At 49.1% G+C, this 13,342-nt stretch overlaps 1 protein-coding gene across 1 annotated transcript in view; it reads left to right on the top strand.

Moving 5' to 3' along the window:
- LOC8052045 (soluble guanylate cyclase 88E) overlaps positions 1 to 13,342 on the top strand; it is a 150,364-nt gene that overhangs the window by 41,488 nt on the left and 95,534 nt on the right. The window lies entirely within an intron of this gene.

Genomic DNA, 13,342 nt, shown 5'->3' with positions numbered 1-13,342 from the left:
CTGAGACAGATGGTGATAAAAACTCCCAGACACTGTTTTTTCCCAGATATGCAAAACTGCCGCTACTACACTTGCCCAACCATTTACGCAGTTTTTTATATGACGAGTTGCAGATTACTGTTAAGGGATCACCTGCGACTGCGGCATTCATAACATATCATAGAATAGATGCCAGAACGCTCACGAGGAATGTTATGCCGCGATGTCGATTCCAGTGGCCACACTACACCTACACTCTGTTTCAGCTTAATTTTACAAAGAAAAAACTCTGCCGCCCTTTGGAGCTAATCAGAGCAACGAAGCAAGGTTTGTGAGAGCTCTCCGTAGGAGGAGTATACTCCCGCAATATGTTGCCACGTTCCTCACCCAAATGTTCCGGTTAGCTCGCTGGTGGTGTAACTTTGGTAACGCCCTATAAGCTGCAGAAGGATGAGTCGACCTAGTTCCAGTAACAGTTCAGCTCACGTACGAATATGACTAGAAAATGCTCATGCCACCCAAGGATGAAGGTCGACAAATTTCCCAGCATACGGTCTCTGATTTTCTTCTTGTGGCCCAGATAATGAGCTGCCTCTTGAGGTTTCTCACTTCATACCCCTGGTTACTGACGGTCCTTGTCTCGGGTGTGCGGCCCTTCCAGCTTGGATCCACAGATCTGTCTGTCCATACGTCTGAAACAAGATAGTAAGAGCATACAGTGAATGAACGAATTGAGAAACACCTTATACTTCTTAATTAAAGAAGTAATGTGAACCCTACCGCTTGACGTGTCCAGCAGAGATAAAGGACATCTGGAGCTTGACGGTGGGGGGAGGGGGGGCTCGATCCACTTTGAATGACAGGTGCGAGATTCTGACATACCCATAAGTTATACCTCAGGAGCGAAACAAAAAAAGGCAGGCGTGAGTCCCGAAAACTGGCTTGTTCGAGCAACGCTGTTTTTAGGTGTACCTCCCCAATAATTCCTTTAGAGTCACATTCGGCCGACTAGTCAATTTAGAGATACGTTCAACGTACCCAGTCAACTTACCTCGCGTCTTTGTAAATATAACAACTGGTAAATCCGCCATTTACAGTGATGCGGATTTTAAATTTTTTTTTAATATGCCTATTATTTGATGCCAACTTTCTTTTTATGATTTCACAAACTGTCAAACCCAAGGTTATTCTCTGATCAGCGTCATTTGCCACGATATTTTAAATTTTCCCAGTAAAGTCGTGAGAAACCTCCGTTGCGTGGAAGTTGTGCAGATATCAATAAACGTGAACAGGCAGTCCATTACGTTCGACCGTCTTGCATATCCCGTCCTACATTGTACATACGCCTAAGATATGAACGGGGTCACGTACACTGCGTTCGAGGAAAAGCGAGCGTGTCCTGCCTGACGCGGAGGAGAGCACGAACACTTCGAGAAATCTTTGCACCCACCGGTGACGAACTTGAAGCGGAACCTCAAGGGGCAAAGTGAGTCCCCGGCCTGTTGGCTTCTTGCCTGAGGAAGCCTATTTAAAACACATGCATAGCGTGATTCGGTAACTCAGATTACTTTAGAAAGCCAAGAAAGGATCCCACTGAAAGCGAAATATACTTGGAAAGAGACATTCGCAGAACAGCAACACGCCAACACCACCACCAACGCAACCGGCGAAGTTTAAAAACGTGGCGACATAGCGGACATGGAATCGGTTAGGAGCAATGAACTTGGAAAGGAAACGGCTGCCCAATTTCTTTTACTCTACTGGTTCATCAATATAACCGGGCTGATTATGCTTTTTAAAAATAATAGCATTAGCGTACTCAACTTATTCTATTCCGATTCTTTTTACCTTTTTTTTTTCTTCTCGGTTTTACTCGTCCTGTTTTGAGCATCGGCCTCGAGGGCCGCTGTCTATGCGCGATTATCGGAAGTGCCTCGAGTGGAACCACTGGCTATTACTTCCCTGTGGTTGGGCATATTCGGGGCGAGATGTTTGGCTGTAGCTACCTGGTAAAAATGTTTCCCTATACCCAGGCTGAGAACAATTCAACTTGCTCTGCTGGTGCTGGCAAGTCCGACGCCGAGCTTCTATGCGCTATGAAAATTAAAACATAACCGCGTGCCTAGCACGTGCACTACCCATAGTGAGGCAGAGCTGTTTATACTCAGAGAGTTTGGCCTTCTTATGGAGATTTGGACAGCCTGACAACCGTAGCAGCAGCGTAGTCTGACAACCGGGGGATGACTACTTCCGTCCGCCATTTTGTGGCTCTGACTCATAGGAACTCTATGCGATTTCTCAGGAATAAACGAGACAAAGAAGAAATGTCATTTTGTGTTATCGCGAAATCCGCTGCTTCTAGCGGTCAACAAGCTCCGCCCATTAGCCAATCTGTCTCAGAATAAACGGCTCTGTAACGAGGAAAACTGAAGCGGCCCGGGCGAGCTTTTCACCGCGAATAAAGCTACCGCTAGAGCTACTAAATAAGCTGCGCTTAAGAGTAGCGGCACGCTGCTCCCCGGCATTGTTGTGGGCGCCGCCATTTTGCTGCTTGTAAAGAGCAGACGCAACTGCCGTTCGTCATAATTTCAAAACTCCACCTACTTACCGTTGGATTCGGTGTTAGGAAGCTCATGTAATATTGCTTTGTCGCGAACTGTTTAAACATTTGTGGAAGACGGAAAAAGCGTTTCTTGTGATTTCAAATATAGCTTCAGATAACTGGTAACCATGATTTTAAGGGGATACTGAACCAAAGAATTCAGTGCCCATAATAAGTGGCGCACGTTCTTTCCACGAGCCAGCAGCCGCCGTTGTGCGCGAGCACACGCAACGAAATGACATCAAAGACCTCCATTCGCGCTTAAGTGGACAGTGAAATGCATGGGCTTCGGGCCAAAGGAGAATAAAGACAAGCTTTTCATCTCTACAAGTGAAAGCTACGTGCTTGTTAGACCAATTAATTGCATACCTTTTACACCAGACACCACTGTGTAGATGAAAAACGTGTCTTTATTCTCCTTTGGCCCGAAGCCCATGCATTTCACTGTCATCTTATTCGTGACTGGGGGACTATGACGTCAATTTTGTTGCGTGTGGTCGCGCACACCGGCGGCTGCTGGCTCGTGGAAAGAACATGCGCCACTTATTATGGACACTAAATTCCTTGGTTCAGTCACGGCCGGACTGGAAGTGCGCGCTCTCTTTCTCTTCTTACGGCCTTTGGAATCGCCCGGGAATCAATGGCCTTTTTTCTCCGTATGTAGTTCACTTGCTTGCGTCAGGGGCGCCAAGCACCTCACCCCACTTCACCCCACTCGGAGAGTCCCTTCGAGCTGCTTTGCGCCGGTGTTCGAGCCTCGTAGGTTGTTGTTTTGGCAACGGTTGCTCGGAACACTTCTGATTAACCATGCAAAGACGGTCATTGACAAAAACAAAAAATCCGCTGGATATGTGCACAAGCCCTCGAAAAACCACTTTAGGCTGTAATATGCACTGTGTGAAAATTGTACAGACTACTACATCCTCGTCTAGAGCAGCTGACCGACTTCATGTGCGGCCTATGAAATGATGACGCATACAACGGCAATTTATATATTGGGCCTGCTTACATTTCACGAGAGTGTACGAATTATTTATCATTTAAAGTTTCTCCAAGTAGAAGGGGTCCGTCTCCTCCTGTTCTTGAGTTGCAATCGAAGTCCTGGAGGTAAAGACGAGTATAGTTTTTCCGCAATCGCATTCGCTGTCTCTACCTACAACTTTTTACTCCCGAATCTCTCGGAGATGTGCGTCAAATATTCACCGTTTTGGGCTCATCAGAAGCGCATTAGATAATGGCTGAGGGTCTAAGCGTAAGGATCAGGTGTCAAAGGCTATAAAAATCTCGGCCGCAATTTGCGACAGCGCTGAGATACACTGTCAGACGCACTCTGTGCAAACGGCAAAGAGTAGCCCAGGGGTTAAAGCCCCTGCGAGGGTTAGAGTGCCTTCATACACACGCGCGCTTTTGCTTGAGTGGTGACATCCCAGCCATTTTTCCGCCCAATCGTTTTTTATGCATTTTGAAGCGCGCGGAATCCAGTGTCACTCAACTCGAGCGCGTAGCTTTGGCTAACGCGTAGACGCCATTTTACCACCCAAGTCACGCACCGAGTGCGCGAGAGCGTCACGCGCTGGCACATTCAGGGCAACAATGGATATCTTCACCCTGAGACAGACAGACATGTAGGCACCCTAGCAAGGGTGAGGTGACAGCGCCCCCGTTGAATTGCGGCGGGAGGTGGCGATTGCCCCAATTCCAAAGGCCGTAAGAAGAGAAAGAGAGCGCGGGCTTCCAGTCCGTCCGTGGTTCAGTATCCCTTTAAGCCACAATATGGCACAGTGTCGTTACTCTTAAGGCCGGTTCTAACTAGGGTGCCTTCATGTGCGCTTTGCTTAGGGTGGAGACATCTGGCCATTTTGTTCCTACTTTTACTTTCTTTTTTTTTTTTCAGAAACGCGTGAAAGAGCGTGTCTCCGCACGCGTCTGTGGCGCTGACTGTGCTATGACGACATTTTGTTTTCGTCGATTTCTTCGTATTTTATCCGCGAGCGCGTGCTGTCGGCATCGGGTACTACAAAGGGTGGCATCACCCTAAACAGAGGGACATTGAGGCACCCTATACTCTGTTTCATACTTAGCGTGCAACGCTGTCAAAGCTACTAGCGGGAGCGTGGGGCTTGATCTCGTTGATCATTTGCGCGAGTTCTCGCGCAAACAAAACCATAGATGAAGCCACGCGCTCGCGCCAGTAGCGTTGACAGCGTTGCACGCGAAACAGAGTATAGTTCTCACATGCAGCGAAGCGCTGTTGTAGCGCTACTCACGTGTCGTCAGCTACTTATTGTCTGCCATGAACAACAGTTTCGACGGTGCGAAACAAAGCTGGTGAACGATCCCGTCAGCGCGCGCTTAGCGCGAGGTCAGCGCTCTGCTTGTAGCGCTCCGCTTCATGTGTGAACAGGCCTTGAAGCGTAGCTTATTTAGTGGCACTAGCTCCCGCTTTCGAATTGAAGGTCTGCTATGGCGGCGCCTATGCACAGCTGCTGCAAAGCGTCTAGAAAAGCTGTCTTTGTATGCGCTCACTGTCATCGTATTACTCACAATTTATCGCTTCAAATCTCAGCTTCCCGTTAGCGGGGCCATTGAAAGGAGTTTTCAACTGTCGCTAGATACTACTCAGAATCACTCCCTAACGTTGAGAACCGAATATACTTGCCTTGGTTTGCCTTTTGAAGCAATGGCAGCCGGCAAATAAATTCGAGAAATATGAGCATCGTTCGTCCCCTCAACTCAGAGAAAACAAACGGCCACGTTGCCTGTTGCCTTTCCAATGCCGCCAGCATTAGTCATAGACACCCGCTGGGGTCGGCAAAGTAGAAAACGCCTGCTGAGTGCCAGGAATTGTTGGAGTTGGGCTGTTCTCATCACCGCAGGGGTTGGACTTGAGCCACTACCCGAGCGTCCGCCGAGGCGTTGATTTTTACCAGCTGAAGTCGAGTGCTCACGCTGGTCTCGTGTCCAATCCATGAGCCGCGCTCAAGTATCGTCAGGCGCGCGGTTTCGATCCCACATTTACGTCATTAAGCTTGGCGATGGCGAGACTGAAAGAAATAGTCCTTTTTTTGTTCTCGCACTTTCACCCCGACAAAGAGGGTTCTGAATAATTGGCAATAGGTGCGAGTATAGTTGGGCCAAATTAGGACCAGTACGCCTTTGTAAAACCACGGACATTCCAATTTGACATCGTTTCATGCACCATTTAAGATGATTGCAGCCCTTTTCCGAAGCAGATGATGCATTATTTTCGGTCAGCATTCCTTGGGCGCGACTCAAGGAATGACGATTGTCCGACTTGGTAGGAGTCCTCGCCGAGCGTGGCACTCGTGTCCAATGCAAGCTCGGAGGCCAAACAACGTCCGACTCCGACGATTGGCGCTGCGCTTCATAGATGGCGTGCATTCTGGAAAGAAACCTCTTTCTTGGCAGATTAAAAACGAAACAAAATAAAACCTATCACGTAAGCCACTCACTTGGTCCAATCAGAAGGCCGCTCTTTGAATGATATGCCTGGGCGGTACCTGGTAACGAGTGACAGGTCGCCGTGCGATTCGCGTCACGCCATGGAAGCTTCGCGTGCCCTCGAACGAACGTGGGCGGATCCTGTGGCGACACGTCACCCTCGACGAGGAACGCTCTCCTCCGTAATTACGTCCTCGCTACTGCGTACATGGGCGACGGCCGAGCGTGAAGGTTCTCGAACTGTAGCGGGGAAAGGGGGTCGGCAGCCGTGGGATTCTCGGAAGCCTCGCCGTGGCAATAAACGCTCCTTCTGGGTGGACGGCCGGATATGTGCTTTGCGGGCCGACACGGTCCGGACTTGTCATCGTTTGCCCGGAGTCCAGACTGTAGGCTCGCGTTTGGCCCCGGCCGGTCTATTTTGATTGCAGTGTCGATAGGCGCATAGGGTTCGCGGCCGACGCCGACTGAGCTAGCGGGGATGAGGATCGTCGCTGCTGTAAGCCATAGATAGACGTACAGGGAGCCTGCAAAAGCTGCTAGCGAGGGTTTTTAAAACATGTTCGAAAACTGTTTTTGTTTTTAAGTGGGTTACGAGCAGTTGGGAGCCTCATAGCTTTAGAGGGATACTGCAACGAAATTTCCTCACTTATTTCTCGGTCTTTTCGCACCTTTCAGCGATGGTGGTACCGCGGGGTGAGGATCATCATCCCCTAGCTCCAGGATTATCCGCTTCAAAATACAGGCGCTTGCCTGCGCCTTCCTGGGTCGCTGAACTCGTCAAGCACAACTTTGTGTCCGAAAGTTGCGGAACGCGCTAATTGGACTCTCGCGACGCTGACGTCGCGCCGAGCGAGGTGTCAATCATTCAAAGCAAAGTTCATCGAGGCGCGCGTGCGGCGCGTGAGGGGCGCGAGGAGCCCGCTGATTGAACGGCTTCGCCGATGACGTAGCGCCCCTTTGTCCCTACATCCCTACGCCAAGCTAAAGTTAATGCTTTGTAGATTGTCCCTAGGCGACCTCCTGACGCACCAAATCCCTCCGAAGTTTGCGTTAAAAAGAAACCTCGTTTGTCGAAGTTGTCGCTGACGTCAAAGTGACGTTTCCGAACTTTGCGAGAGCCGTGGTTTGAGCTCGAGATCTTCGCTTCGAATCGAGGCGAAGTTAAACTTTGTCAACATGGCGGTGCCGTACGCTGCGGCCGAGCTTATCTTCCGCCACCGTCGGCGTCGCTACTGAGACCACCGGGGACGCCTTTCAACTCCCCGACGACGACTTTCGGCGACAGTACCGGCTATCGAAAGCCGTTGTGCGTTGACTCTGCGACGAGCTTCGTTCGCCGCCTCGGACCGTGGAACAACAAGTTCTCTGCGCGCTCCGGTTTTTCAAAACCGGTAGCTTTCAAGGCATGGTGGCGACTGACGAGCACCTGTCAGTCTCCCACATGACTGTGAACCGGGCTGTCAGAGTTTTTGCGGCTGCCATCGCTTTTTTTTATTTTATTTTTTTCTGTAATATCCGAAGAGGTACTAATAAGCTGGTATACAATTCAGAATGTTGGAAAACAAACAAGAACCGGGGTAATTCTTGGGTAGGGTCGAGTCTCCCGGCAGCCGGCAGAATTATTTCCCCGAAATTCTACTGGCAGTCGTCACTCATTGGCGGTCAAATCAGTTCATCGAACGATGTGTCATCGACAGATCGTTTCATCGGCACGCGATGTAATCACATGAAAGAGATTGTCTTCCGTTAGAGGTATATACACATTAAACATTTTCCCACCTTTACACATGTAAGTGGGGTGTCCCATAACTAACACCCTAATAAGTGTAGCGATGGACCTTATAAAAAAAATGTAAACTTCACACCTTTAAAAATGTGTGATTTTTTAAACACGTTTCTTAAAACGTATGATAATGCCTACACCTTTTTATAAAGATGTAAAACTACAATACCCTTTTGTCTTTTGTCCTTGTCTTTCGGCGCTTCCTTCCAGTCATGAACAACCAACTAGCCCAACTTAAATGTCTGTTACAATATCCCTTCTCGTCAGGCACGTAGCCAAGGGGAGGGGGGGGGGGGGGCAGAAGGCCTGGCCTTCCCGCCCCCCCCCCCCCCCCCCCCCCCCTCCGAAATTTTCCATTTTGCTGGGGCCTCCTATCCTCCCTCCCCCTCATAGAGCACTTTGTCATCAGCGCCCCCCCCCCCCCCCCCTTAAACGAAAATCTGGCTACGTGCCTGCTTCTCCTCAAGGTGTAATTACCACAGTACATTTTTTTTTGGGGGGGGGGGGGGGGAATGCACAGTGGCCCGGGACCCATTAATATGACTGAACAAATAAATTACACAAACGAGTCGCCGAAACAGCACGTTGCTTCTTGGCGAGTGTCGAGGCAATAGGGAATTTTCGTAGACCGGTCTGCCCCCTCCGCTAAGCGTTCCGCAACGGAGAAGTTGCTACTGCGCCTGCGCGCCGATAGCCTTGACTGTGGAGTTCCCGCTATCGTAGCGGGTTGCGGAGGGCCCTTGCGGGACGGCGAAAACGATCTACGAAAACTCCCTAATATCGTCCAAAAACCGGCTTCAATATCGGCCGGATGTACGGTTTTGCGCCTCGTCCCTACATCCGGCAGGTATGGGAGTACCGATGCAAATAAACGATTTATGTCTAATAGCACTGGCACCACTGATTTCTTAGGAGGCTAGATCGTGGATAGAGGCCTGTATTGCTGGGGTCGAGCGGCACCACCGGCAGTCATCGCTTGACACAACTCAATTTTATTACGTTAGTAAATTGTTCTCTACCATGAAACTTCTATCATGTTTCCGCAAATAACAGTTAATATTGTGGGCAAGAATATTAAACGCATTAGAATTCCAATCTTGTTTAACTAAATGTTGTGTGGTTGAGGGTCCAGGGCTACTTTGTTGGGCGTTAACTGTTATGTGTTTAATGAGACAAGGGCTACCGAGAGTTATTGTGGAGTCATCCGTGATTTCGGTGTCATCAAAGCTCAGCAAACGATAAGTTAGAATGCCTTTACTAGGGATTTTCGCGTCGTTTTGACCGCTTGTACATAGTGCTTCATGGTGAAAGCTTTTTCTTTGAACTCCTGTGAGGGCTTCCGTGACAAACTGAAACTCGGAGCGTGCCGTTCAGTCGCTCGACGTGCCATTTATTTAGCAACCGAAGCAAGCGACGTCGGTAAAGTCAATCCTGCTCCGGCCAATTTTTTTTTAATCGATGTTCAAACGCTTGACGAATGTCTATTTGATCTCCAAGAACCAGACATAATCATCGCAGCACGTCATAAAATGCTCGCCCTCGAGCACCGCGTACAAGCTTCCAATTTTTGCATGTTTCTTCCTTAGACTTGCGTGTATTGCCTCATGATGTAAAAGGCCAAAGCAACAAGGACGAAAACGAAGGGAGAACTAGACAGGACGCGGCATATTGCCTGTCGTCAAGCAATGGCCGCCGGTGAGGCCAGTGACGGGCTCCCAATTCGCGATACAGACTTGCACTGTGAGAGTTCTAATGCATTACACCCGCCGAGTGCTGCACGGAGAACAGGCCCCGAACGAACTTGCCAAATGCACCCAGTGCAGACTGACGCTGTCGCCATAGATGTTGTAGAAAAGTACTGACCTCAAACCGAAACCGCCTTTTTGTTCGACGTGATGGGTGGGAATGCGAGAGTGCAGTCGCTGCCATCGTTTAAACGTTGGTTGCTGCAACGTGGAACTTACATTTGCGATGACTTCCACTTAAGCAACTCGGCAGTCAGAGATATCTACAGACGGCGTAAGTTTCCGAAACCAGTTGACTACAAAACAGCATACGCTTGAGGAAATTGATGGCACTGCACGCGCAAGAGCTTGCTTCGTTTTAAGCATAATATTATGAGTGAATAACTGAAAGGATACGGCTTAAATCTAGTTCTTTGGAACAGCTAGCAATACGTTTCGTAAGACTTTTTATTTCCCTGGCATTGAGAGAGAGAACTTTCTCAAAACAAAATATGACGGGGCGAGATAGCTGCCGTTCATATATGACTTTGCTTGAGTCTCGGGCAACGTCTCCATGTTTAGCCATCCCGGACGCTGAGTGAATGCGTCGCAGGTTTCTGCTATGGGAGCTTTGTCGTAAAATGTTGCACTTTTCACCCATACACAAATGATGCTAGATCTCGCGGCCCCTGTGGTTGTTCTGGGGCTTTCGTTACACACTGGTAGGTTTCAGCGTCTGTATACGGCTACAAAACGACTCAAATTTCGCGAATCAAAGACGGGCCGTCGGTTCCTCCTTTCGTGAAATATCAGACGCTTACAATTCAAGCTCGCGTTTGAGTTTGTGGCCCGCGGGACGCGATTTCGAGCAGAAAACCAACTTTTTCTTTCAGTTCCGCTGCGCGAATGCCTCATCGTAGCAGATGAACTCTCGTCGTCTGCTGAGTCTGCTCTCGCTCCTCGCCTGGGCGAGGCATGACGGGATTGTCGGCGCTAGAGAGCCCAAAGACGACGTACAGCGAGCGGCGTGAACGCTCGCCTCCCCGCGCTGTCTCGTGCTCTCGTGCACCGCCTAGGGATCGCGGGGGATTTTTCGTCAAAAGTTGCAAAGTTGAGCGCGCGCAGAGAGGAGGAAACTTTGCGGCGTTCTTTTGGTCACTCCCCCCGCTACGTCAAAAAGCGAAGAATGTTTTGCTCCACGAGTTTAGCTACCCTGGTGTGAAACAAATAAAGTAAGGCTCTAATACCGCTCGTATAAAACGAGACTAGAATTACTTACGCGTCGCAGACCCCACCTCGTATTGCTGTCCTACGACGATCATCCCGATGAGAGCCATTTTGATAGCTCGTGAAAGTTGCGAATACCTGTTGAAGGGAGCGGTATTACATCGGACAACCCAATTCCTCGTTGAAGAAGACACTAAAAGGAATTTCAAAACGAATTAAGGCTGGTTCACAGATTTGCAACGGTTTCGTTCTCATGCGACGGAATCGACCGTACCAACCATAACACCGCAACAACCGTGACTGATGCAAATTGCTTCGCGAAGCTACCCCTTGCATCGCTCGCCATGCTGTGTTCGGCGAACACTTGTCCCGGTGATGTTTTCGTTACGGTCGTTTCGGTCGCAAGCGAAAACGCAACCCACGCAGATGTGTGAACCAGCCTTTAAACGATTAGCTAAAGGTACCTAGTGGATGGCGCTAAAGCTTGGTTTGTATTCTCCGTCTATGAACATTGACAGGTAGTGACCCCAATGCCTGTCTCGTCTAGAACTATACACTCCGTGCGACGCGACTGGCGCGCCGCCGCGCGGCCGTTACCGAAGGTAGGCAGTGAGAGCCCCTGCGAAAGGAAACCACGCCGCGTACATTGGTACGCATTGAAGTCGGAGCGGTGCGGTTGCGCTGGGTCGACAGCATGAACTGCTGCGTCGTTAAGTGCTCCAATAGTTATGCGTCGTGCCTCGTGGAGACAAAGTTTCACAGTTTTTCACCTCGCCGATGTTTTGTGGTAAAGCGACAACGACGGACCCGTGCCGTACGACGCGAGAAATTTGGTCTCCCAATCATGTCTCCTACTGTGTCGGCACCGCTTTGCGCTCTGCGTTTGTTTTCGTATCAGTAACGCCTACATATCTCAGCTCGAACTGAAAGGCCATCCCACACTTGCGGGTATGCAGTGCGAATTTCGTTGATGGAATGCCCTCCAAAGAAGTTTCGTCCTCATCGTACGTGTCGATGATATTTCCGGACCAGTATGGCAGGCAGTCTGTACTTCATGAAGAAAGATTTGGACGGTAGAAAAAGTGACAAATATGAATCTAAGAAAAACTACAAAGAAACTTGGAATCACTGGACAATCGACGTTTGAGTATGGAAGTTTATGTGGTGTGCTTTCTTTTTTGATCAGCCTCCTTTTGGATGTGGAAACACTGACACCCCGAGTTCTGTAGACAACAATTTTTTTTTCTCGGCTTTAGAGCCACCTATCGCAAATTGTTCGAACTGGAACTACCGTCCACTGGTCCCTTCCTACCCAGGGCTTAATCGACCCCCCCCCCCCCACCACACACACACACACACACTGATTTAGCGGATGGTCTGAGACACTCCTCCACAATAAGATATAGCTTGTTTTCAGGGATGTGACATTTGGGGTTGAGGGTTGCAGGTTCAGCGTGGACAAAGTCAGCGGTGGGGTTTATTTTATGTGCATCTATTACATCTCATCAAAATGCCCCCCCCCCCCCCCCTTTCCCCTACCTTCTTGTAGGGACCCCCCCTCAATTTACGGGGACTTTAAGCATTGTTCCTACCTGTGAAGTGTGCGCCTCCCGGCCATGATGAGTGGTATTCTCTTGACAGCCTTTGATGGTAAAAACCGGTTCCCAATTAGTTATGCCGCCAAAAAATATTTCCACCTTGTTAAACTATGCCACCTCTTTTAGGTATAATAAATGTTTTGTCAAGTTACGCTTGCCAAAGTACATGTTTGCCGAAAATCAGCACCTCGCATAACCAGATTACTACACAACAGCTGACCGCAAAAGCCTTTGACGGCCAAACCGTGTGTTGGCCGGCAACTTTGTTTTCTCGGCTTTAGAGCCACCTTTTGTAAAGTTGTTTCAATTGGGAGTACAGTCCACTAGTCCCTTCCTACCTGTAAAGTCTCCATCTCCCATGAAGAGTGGTATTCTCTTGACAGCCCTTTCACGGTCAAGACCGTTTCCCATTCAGTTACGCCGCCCAAACCAAATTTCCACCTGGTTTCCCTATGCCACCTATTTTTGGTATTATAACTATTGTGTCAAGTTACGGTCCTGTCCAAGAACCTGTGTTTAAATCTGCACTTCGCACAGCCCGGTTATAACACAACATTTTGGGTCCAATATTGGATATTGCTGACAGCTTCATTCGTTCGAACCATAACTTTCACACTTGTTGTCTTAATAAAACTTGGCCAACTTAGTGCACAAACTTAGTGAACATCTCACCCGCCTCCAAATATCCAAATATCATTGTCCCAGCAGTCCTACGTTTACAGCGACGAGCGAAACAAATTTCTCACTGAGAGCAATTATGGTGGCGGCCGTCTTGCTTTTCGGAAAATTGCTCAAACCCCTTTTTTGACTGCAACTAAAGAAATTACTCCTAATAACGACTCAAACTCAGTATAGAAGAAGCGGAGAACAGCTAAATGCCCTTCTTAAATCTGCCCCAGCACTCATGCAACGTCACCCTCAACTTATCGGCTCAAAAAGCAAAAGTTCCGTCCGTGCGCGCTTCCGC

Source organism: Ixodes scapularis, unplaced genomic scaffold (genome assembly GCF_016920785.2).
Source record: "Ixodes scapularis isolate PalLabHiFi unplaced genomic scaffold, ASM1692078v2 PGA_scaffold7__128_contigs__length_106722199, whole genome shotgun sequence".
In the NCBI taxonomy this organism is placed as follows: domain Eukaryota; kingdom Metazoa; phylum Arthropoda; class Arachnida; order Ixodida; family Ixodidae; genus Ixodes; species Ixodes scapularis.
Note: the sequence above shows the minus strand (reverse complement) of the source record. Positions and strands in the feature narration are given on the sequence as shown.